This window comes from Myotis brandtii, unplaced genomic scaffold (assembly GCF_000412655.1).
Source record: "Myotis brandtii unplaced genomic scaffold, ASM41265v1 scaffold517, whole genome shotgun sequence".
In the NCBI taxonomy this organism is placed as follows: Eukaryota; Metazoa; Chordata; class Mammalia; order Chiroptera; family Vespertilionidae; genus Myotis; species Myotis brandtii.
In genome coordinates, this window is record NW_005369706.1 from 334,757 (window position 1) to 343,620 (window position 8,864).

At 41.7% G+C, this 8,864-nt stretch overlaps 1 protein-coding gene across 7 annotated transcripts in view; it reads left to right on the plus strand.

Moving 5' to 3' along the window:
* RACGAP1 (Rac GTPase activating protein 1) overlaps nucleotides 1-8,864 on the plus strand; it is a 57,134-nt gene that overhangs the window by 22,220 nt on the left and 26,050 nt on the right. For 2 of the 7 annotated variants that reach the window (XM_005877305.2, XM_005877306.2), the window contains exon 1: nucleotides 3,839-3,953. The exons of 1 other annotated variant lie outside the window; for it this stretch is intronic. The gene's annotated coding sequence lies outside the window, so the exon portion shown is untranslated. 4 more of the 7 variants (XM_014548622.1, XM_014548624.1, XM_014548623.1 and 1 more) reach the window with 4 other exon arrangements.

Sequence of the window (8,864 nt, forward strand, 5' to 3'; positions counted from 1 at the left end):
GGAATTGAACTGGCAGCCTTTTGGTACACTGGACTATGCCCAACCAACTAAGCCATACTGGACAAGGCTCTCCTCTTTTTATTTTAATTATTGACACTATTACAGATGCCCTCCACTTTCCCCCCTTTGCCCACCTCAACTCAGACCCCCTCCCCTCCCTCTGGCCTTCACCACTCTGTTGTCTGTGTCCATGGGCTATGCATATATGTTCTTTGGCTATTTTCTTCACCTTCTTTCATTCAGTCCCCCACTCAACTCTCCCCTGTGACAACTGTCAGTCTGTACCATGTATCCATGCCTCTGGTTCTATTTTGTTTGTCAGTTTATATTGCTCTTTAAATTGTACATATAAGTGAAATCATATGATGTTTGTCTTTCTCTGACTGACCTATTCAATTAGCATAATACCCTCTAGGATCCATCCAGGCTATTGCAAATGGTATGATTTCATTCTTTTTTATGGTCAAGTAATATTCCATTGTATATATGTACCACAACTTTTTTTTTACCATGTTCATAATTTATTGTACAAATTGAATATCACGAGTTGCCATTAGCTCCTGCAGGCATGGAAAAATTAACAGATGAGGTGCAGTTTAGAATCTAGTTATGCTGTTTTCACAGCTGGAGTTAATTTAGACCTTAACTTGAAGATAAAACCAGCAAAACAATGCCTCTATGTGTGGCCAGTATACAATTCATTCTATCTGAGAGTGTTAAGAGTTGAAATATTTTTTTGATACCAGTGAAATGGAATTGGGTGACAGTTTTTAAACTTGTCATGACTTCAATCTTGCAAAAAACATGAATTCTGCAGGCTGCATCCTTTAACATATGCAACTACCCCTTGGTCCACCATGTATCACAACTTTTTTTATCCACTAATCTATTGATGAGCACTTGGGTTTATTCCATATCTATGCTAGATGTCCCCTTTGTTTGTTTGTTGTTGTTGTTTTTCCCATTGATCTCCTCCACCCTGGACCTGCCCCTCCCAGTCCTTCACCACTCTATTGTCTGTGTCCATGGGCTATGCATATAAGCATATAAGTTCCCCAGTTAATCACTCCCTCTCACACCCCCCACACCCAACTTCCCTCTGAAATTTGTCAGTCTGTTTCATGCTTCTATGTCTCTGGATCTATTTTGTTCATCAGTTTATTTTGTTCATTAAATTCCATATATGAGTGACATCATGTGATACTTATCTTTCTCTGATTGGCTTATTTTGCTTGTCACGTGCATATTGAGCTAAATGTCCCTTCATAGCCCTAAACCTTCATAAATTGTTTGCTTGTATAATTGTTTCATTTATTTGTTAATCCTTACCCGAGGATATTTTTTCCATTGATTTTTAAAAGTATATTTTATTGATTTCAGAGAGGAAGGGAGAGGGATAGAGAGATAGAAACATCAATGATGAGAGAGAACCATTGATCAGCTACCTCCTGCACAACCCCTACCTGGGATCGAGCCCGAAACCCAGGCATGTGCCCTTGACAAGAATCGACCCTGCGAGTCCGCAGGCCGATGCACTATCCACTGAGCCAAACCAGCTAGGGCTCCATTGATTTTTAGAGAGAGTGGAAGGGGGCGGAGGGGGGGTGTGAGAAACATTGATGTGAGAGAGAGACACACACATCAATTGGTTTCCCTGACTGGAGCTGGCGATCAAACCTGTAACCCAGGTATGTGCCCTTAACCGGGAATCAAACCCCAGACCCTTTGGTCCTCTGGTCCCCTGAGAAAAACAGGCCAGGGCTGCTTGTGTATTTATTATATATACACATGACTTATTCCTGAGAGGTCACACGATCTTCCCCATTGCCAGGAATTTGCCACCTCTTTCTATCTGGTAAATTTCGATTCACACATCAGGACCAGCTCAGATATCAAGTCTCTGTAGGCTTTTCTAACACTCCCACTTTCAAGATAGGATTAAATGCTTCCTCATCTGTGCTTCTAAAGCACTTTACACAATTCAATCCTAGTGCTTATTTTATTGCATTACTATATGTATCAAAGGAGACACAGGCTAATGCAATCGAGTGCTTCTGACCTGAAAGGGTTGTTGGGAAGTTTAAATGGGATAATATATGTACAGTTAATATTTTCTTTTCTTCATCTCTTTCCTAATAGCAATAACAATCTGTATTGCAATTTACAAAGTATAAACTTTAATTATTTTTTAAATGTATTTTTATTGATTTCAGAGAGGAAAGGAGAGGGAGAGAGAAATAGAAACATCAATGATAAGAGGGAGTCATTGATCAGTTGCTCCTGCACGCTCCCTACTGGGGATCGAGCCCAAAACCTGGGCATGTGCCCTTGACCAGAATTGAACCTGGGACCCTTCAGTCTGCAGGCTGATGCTCTATCCACTGAGCCAAACTGAATAAGGCTTCAGTTATGTTTTATACAGTCTCTTGTTTTACCTGGGAATACACCTGTGAGATAGGGATGGTACTATTATTTCTGTTTTATAGTTGCAGAAAGTGAAGTACAGAAGAGGGAAAGAGTGATAATGTAGATGGTTCAGTGGCATGCTTGCCACACAAAAGTGCTCCATCAGTATTTGTTTAAATGGAATCAAGCTTTCTGGTTATAAAATCTATAATCTTTCCATTAAAGCACACTGCTTTTTCTAAGCTGTAACCAGTATTTTTTCAAATTGTGGGTGGCTAATCATATTGACTAATAAATTCAATGAAGTAGGGACAACTAAAATGGGAGGGAAAAAGAGAATAGAAAAGTTCAGAGTACAGGATAAGCAGAGTTCTGTGATACTTGGTGTAATGTAAAATGTATTTCTTACCGTGGGTCATGGAAGAAAAGATAGTATGAAAGCCCCATACTAACCCAATGCCAAGTTCAAAATGAACATTTATTAAATGGAATTATAACACTTTCACTTTGTATATATTTTTGTTTACCTGAGCTGTCTCCTTCATTGGTGGTTACTGGAAAGCTGCGATCATATCATATTTATTTTCTCAATTCCTTGCTAGTAGAGTGCTCGTTATGAATTTGGTACACTTAATAAATGGGTGTCAAATTAAAACCTGTATAAATACATCAATAAATGAAGGCATTATACAGATCAATAAATATGGTTGCTAATGACTGCTGTTCTATTGCCTTCCAGATTTCTTCCTCTTCAACAGCCAGACCCAACACTAAGTTGGTAGTTTCTAAAAACCCTGTCCCTGCCTGGAGTAAACAGTGAGGCCAAGAATTTGTACTCAAGGGGGGGCAGAGGTGGGCTAGAAGGGGTCAATTGGGGGAAAAAGAGGGACATATGTAATACTTTCAACAATAAAGATTAAAAAAAATTTTTTCGTAGCCCCACGGGCATGCTCAGTGGTTGAGCTTTCACCTGTGAACCAGGAGGTCACGGTTTGATTCCCAGTCAGAGCACATGCCCGGGTTGCCGGCTCAACCCCCAGGGTGGGGGCAGCTGATCAATGATTCTTTCTCATCATTGATGTTTCTGTTGCTCTCTCCTTTTCCCTTCCTCTCTGAAATCAATAAACAAATATTTTAAAAAAATTTGTACTCAGTAACTATCACTTGCCCTTAGTCAACATGGTGTCCTAAATGGCTTCAGGAGAGGTTTGGGCGGGGGAGAGGGGCGGAGGGGCATGGGGTGCAGAAGGGAAAAAACTAAAACTGTTGACCTTAGTAAAAATGGCTGCCGTTGGCTTCTCTCTATGAGAATGCGCATGCTTAAATCTGTCCACGCCCCCTCCGCGGCCCTGCTGCGCATGCGTCGCAGCGTAGAGGGCCAGCGCGGGAGGAATAAATTTCTCTGTGATTGGTTGGTGGGGGATTTCAAACTAGAGCCGGCGGCGCGGAGCTGCTCTGCCGTTGGGTGCGGCGCAGAGGGAAGCGGAAGGCGACCCAGGTGGGGCCCAGAGACCCGGCCAGGTGGGCTCTGGGGGCTGCGAGGAGAGGTCGGTGTGGCGCTGGATTTGCGGTGGGAGGGAGGGCGTTGGAAGTGGCGAGCCGTGGCCCCCGCCGGTGCCGGTGAGAGGGCGGCACCCACAGCCCCTGCACTGGGACTCCGGCCGGGCGGGAGCCGGAGCGGCCTGAAGGGGTGGCGGCTGGGGAGGCGGGGTAGACTTCGCTCCTGTGCCGCGCTCTGTAGACAGCCGAGGCGTCTTTTTGTCAAGGCGGTGGCTTGAACCAGGCCAGGGCCACCTCGAGGGTCTGGCTGCCCCCTAGATAAGAGTTTGGGAGTTTTGGGGGTGGCACCCCCATCCTTCCCGAGGGAGGGACCCTGGTGTGTGAGAGGCCGCGGCGCTGAGCGGGGAGAGCCTTCCCGAGGGCGGTCTAGGTAAGCCGGCCGCGCAGTGACTGCCGGCCCTGCCCACCCTGGTTCTTAGTCTCAGTGACCACAAGGCCGTACGTTTCTCTCTAGAGCAGCGGTTCTCAACCTGTGGGTCGCGACCCCCTTGGGGGTCGAACGACCCTTTCACAGGGGTCGCCTAAGACCATCGGAAAACGCATATAAAATTACATATTGTTTTTGTGATTAATCACTATGCTTTAATTATGTTCAATTTGTAACAATGAAAATACATCCTGCATATCAGATATTTACATTATGATTTATAACAGTAGCAAAATTACAGTTATGAAGTAGCAACGAAAATAATTTTATGGTTAGGGGTCACCACAACATGAGGAACTGTATTAAAGGGTCGCAGCATTAGGAAGGTTGAGAACCACTACTCTATAGGATTTCATTCGTAGGCGGAAGGTGGGGTGGGTGGGAAGATAAGCCTTTTTTTTTTTTTAAAGAAATGTCATTATCATTCTCTTTACTGAAAAGGCGCCTTTCCTATAGCTTAATAATTCAACAATACGAAGTGCAAAATGTAAGTACAGGACAGTCTTACTTGGTTTTAAAGGGCTTGCAGTTTACTTGGGGGTGATAGAACCTAAACAGATAACTGAGTGGTGGATCTAGTAGGCTGGTACACTGTTGAAGGTAATGTGGGTACATTAATTAGTACAGCCCTTTTAGAAAACATTTTGGCAACATTTATCAAGAGCCACAAGAGGTTTTTACTCTCTGTTATAGTAATCCCATCCTTGGAAATCTAAGCAACACGGCCACCTGGAGAAAAGCACTGTCCATGGGATAGTCAAGTCATTTCTTCAATGAATATTTATTAATCATTTGCCAAGTGTCAGGTACTGTTCTGGACACCAGGGGCTCCGCCATGAACAAAACAGACAAAAATCTCTGCTTTCTTGGAACTTAAACTATTGGGGAGACAGACAATAAACCAAATAAATAAGTTAATATGTATGTTGTTAGATGGAGATAAGTGCTTTGGAGTAAAATAAAGCAGAAAAGTGTTGGAGTTTAAAAGCCTGCAGTTTAAAATAGGGTGGCTAGCCCTGGCCGTGTGGTTTAATTGGTTGGAGTGTGGTCCCAAACACCAGAAGGTTGTGGGTTTGATTCCTGGTCAGGGTACATACCTAGATTTCGGGTTCCATCCGTAGTTTTGCATACAGGAGGCAACCATCAAAATCATTTAAGCCCGGCTGCTTAACTGAGTGTTGACCTATGAACCAGGAACTCACCGTCAGATTCCTGGGCAGGGCACATGCCAGGATTGCGGGCGATCCCCAGTAGGGGGGATGCAGGAGGCAGCCGATCAATAATTCTCACTCATCATTGATGATTCTCTCTCTCCCTTCCTCTCTCTGAAATCAATAAAAAACATATTTTTTTAAAAATCAGTTAAGAAAACATATCTTTGGGTAAGGAATAAAATAGGGTGGCTAGGAAAGACCTCACTGAGAAAATGATGTTTGAATAAACACTTGAAGGAGGTAAGGGAGTGACTGCAAGAAGTTCCAGGCAGATGTAACTGAAAACTGGAAATTACCTAAATGTCCAAAGAAGAGAACGGCTAAACAAATAATTGTTCATCAGCTTTTTGGAACATGATAGAAAAAAAGCAAAACACAAAATTATGTACAATCTGTGATTGTAATTTTTATGAAATAAATTTGAGCATAATGGGCAAAGATTAGATAAGGAGGTACATATAGTTATTTAGGGTGGTGAGGCTTTAGTTTCACTATTAAAAATTAAATTTTTTTGAACATAGAAAATTAACAATATGAGGCAGTGTTTTATATTTGCTAAATAAATATTGTAGATAAAGAAGAGATCATTTTGGACTGAAATGGTTAGGGAATGCTTTGGTGAATTGATAAGACTTATACTAGATGTTGAAGAATGGAGCACTTCATAAAGGGAATTCACAGAAGAAAAAAAGGAGAACAATATATTGAACTGGTAATAATTTTCTGAAAAATAATTCAACTCGTCCCTTTCTTTGGTTTTCATTCATGTTGGCCCGAGGATGGTCTATTTACTCTTTGTGCAATTGATTTGCTCATAAAAACATTTGTTTTCAAGATATTCCTTCTGCCTGCCAGTTGTATAGAGGCTTTTTGAAAATATATTTTTTTTTATTGATTTCAGAGAGGAAAGGAGAGGGGGAGAGAGAGAGAAATATCAGTGATGAGAGAAAATCATTGATGGGCTGCCTCCTGCAGGCCCCCTACTGGGGATCGAGCCTGCAACCTGGGCATGTGCCCTGGCTGGGAATCGAACCGTGACCTCCTGGTTCATAGGTTGACACTCAACCACTGAGCTACACGGGCCGGGCTGTATAGAGGCTTTTGATATGGTGAAGCAGAAACTGGACATTTGGGGAAAAGAAGTGCTTTCATATAAAAGGATTCTATAGTATTGAGACTCTTTTGGGGAATGGTTTTCCTTGGCAGCAGAGAATCTATAGTGTTGATTTCTTGGGGATCTCCAGATTTAGTAATGTTTGTGAGAATGTTTTTCATTAAAACTCTTCCTGAAAAATTCAGGCAATCTCCCATTGCTTTGGCTTACAATATTTAACACCCTTGATGCATCTAAAACACATGATGTATAGGTCTCTTAATAGTGTTATTTGTAGGGGGAGGAAGAAGAGGATAGAGCCTTTCCCCAGGATACGCTGCAGTAAAGATCTGTAGTAGTCTGTTATTCTGAAGGACAGACGATGTCTGTCTCTTGGCTGGGTGATTGAAATTAAATTGGGGACTCAAAGCAATCACATCAAGCTGAGACTCTTTCCCGGTGATGCACAATTGCTCCCTTAGGGATACTCACAGATTGGGAATCTGTAGCAATGACTTCTCCACCTCTGGGGCTTCTCATCAATAACAGCTGAGATTTTCTAGCACCTTTTTGCTTAAAGTGCTCTACAAACTGATTTCCTTGCTCCACACAGGGATCATTTCAGCTTTCCCAAAAGGCAGCCGCCTCTGTGGTGAAAAGTGACAGCTGTTTTACAGCTGCAAAGCAATGTACTACAATATGACATTGTTTTTGTTTCCTTTCACATTAGTGTATCTCCTAGCTATGGAACTAAATAATAAAAGGGGAGAAATAAAGAAGTACTCATAAGGGTAAAAATGTGGCCCAGGAGGAAAATTAAAGCCATTTTCAATGGACATTGAATAGGATGAGTAATTTTTAACTTTTCGAGTTACAATTTGGCTGCGATATCATAGTTACGTAGAACTGATGCAAAAAGATATTTAGTCCTCTATAAAAGTTTTTAATTCCTGAGAGTCACTTCTATAGAACTTTAGTAAAAATGAATGTTGGTCCCCTAGTGTCTAAATAAAAGAGAATTATATTTTCCTAGTGCTGTTTTTTTTTTTTTATTATCCTAAATAAACCTGTGTTAGAGGAAAAACTCTTATACAGCCCTAACCAGTTTGGCTCAGTGGATAGAGCACCGGCCTGCGGACTCAAGGGTCCCAGGTTCGATTCTGGTCAAGGGCATGTACCTTGGTTGTGGGCACATACCCAGTGGGGAGTGTGCAGGAGGCAGCTGATCGATGTTTCTCTCTCATCGATGTTTCTCACTCTCTATCCCTCCCTTTCTCTCTGTAAAAAAAAATCAATAAAATATATTTTTAAAAAAACCAAAAAAAAAACTTGTACACTATAAGCCTCATTTAGAACAGCTTGTTTAAAAACGAGCCTAGAACTGGTCAGATTTTGCTATCCCCCATTCTTCTTGGTCTGGGGTCCAGCTATGATTTTGTAATTACTGTTCTATAGTGTAAATAACTGTCAGACCAAAGCAAAAACAAAAATTTCATATGTACTATAATAATACCCTGTATTTTTATGATAAGGTTCAATTGATACATTTATATAACTTTTATTTATTTTTATTGATTTCAGAGAGAAAAGGAGAGGGAGAGGAGATAGAAACATCAATAATGAGAGAGAATCATTGATCAGCTGCCTCCTGCAGGCCTCCCACTGGGGATCCAGCCCGTAACCTGGGCATGTGCCCGGACCTTCTGGTTCATAGGTTGAGGCTCAACCATTGAGCCACACTGCCTGGGCTATACATTATAAAACTTTTAACAACATTAATTGATAATATTCTGTGAGGTAACTAGGACAAGTATTATTGTTCCTATTTATAGATATGTCTCAGAAATTAAGTGACTCACCCAAAGTTATACTACTGGTAAATAGAAGAACTAAGACTTTATCCCAGGGCTTTGCCCTGCCCCCTTTTAACATTAACAAAAAAAAAAAATCTATATTACACGTAGAATGGATGTTCTACGTTGATGTTCACGTAGAATGGAAATTCTTTTGACAATAGAGTGATGACTGGGTGTGTATGTATGTATGTATGTGTGTGTTCTCTGACTTTTGTCAAATATTTTTAAACTAGAGGCCCGGTGCACAAAAATTTGTGCACTCCGGGGGCGGGGGGAGGGGGGTCCCCCAGCCTGGCCTGTGCCCTCTC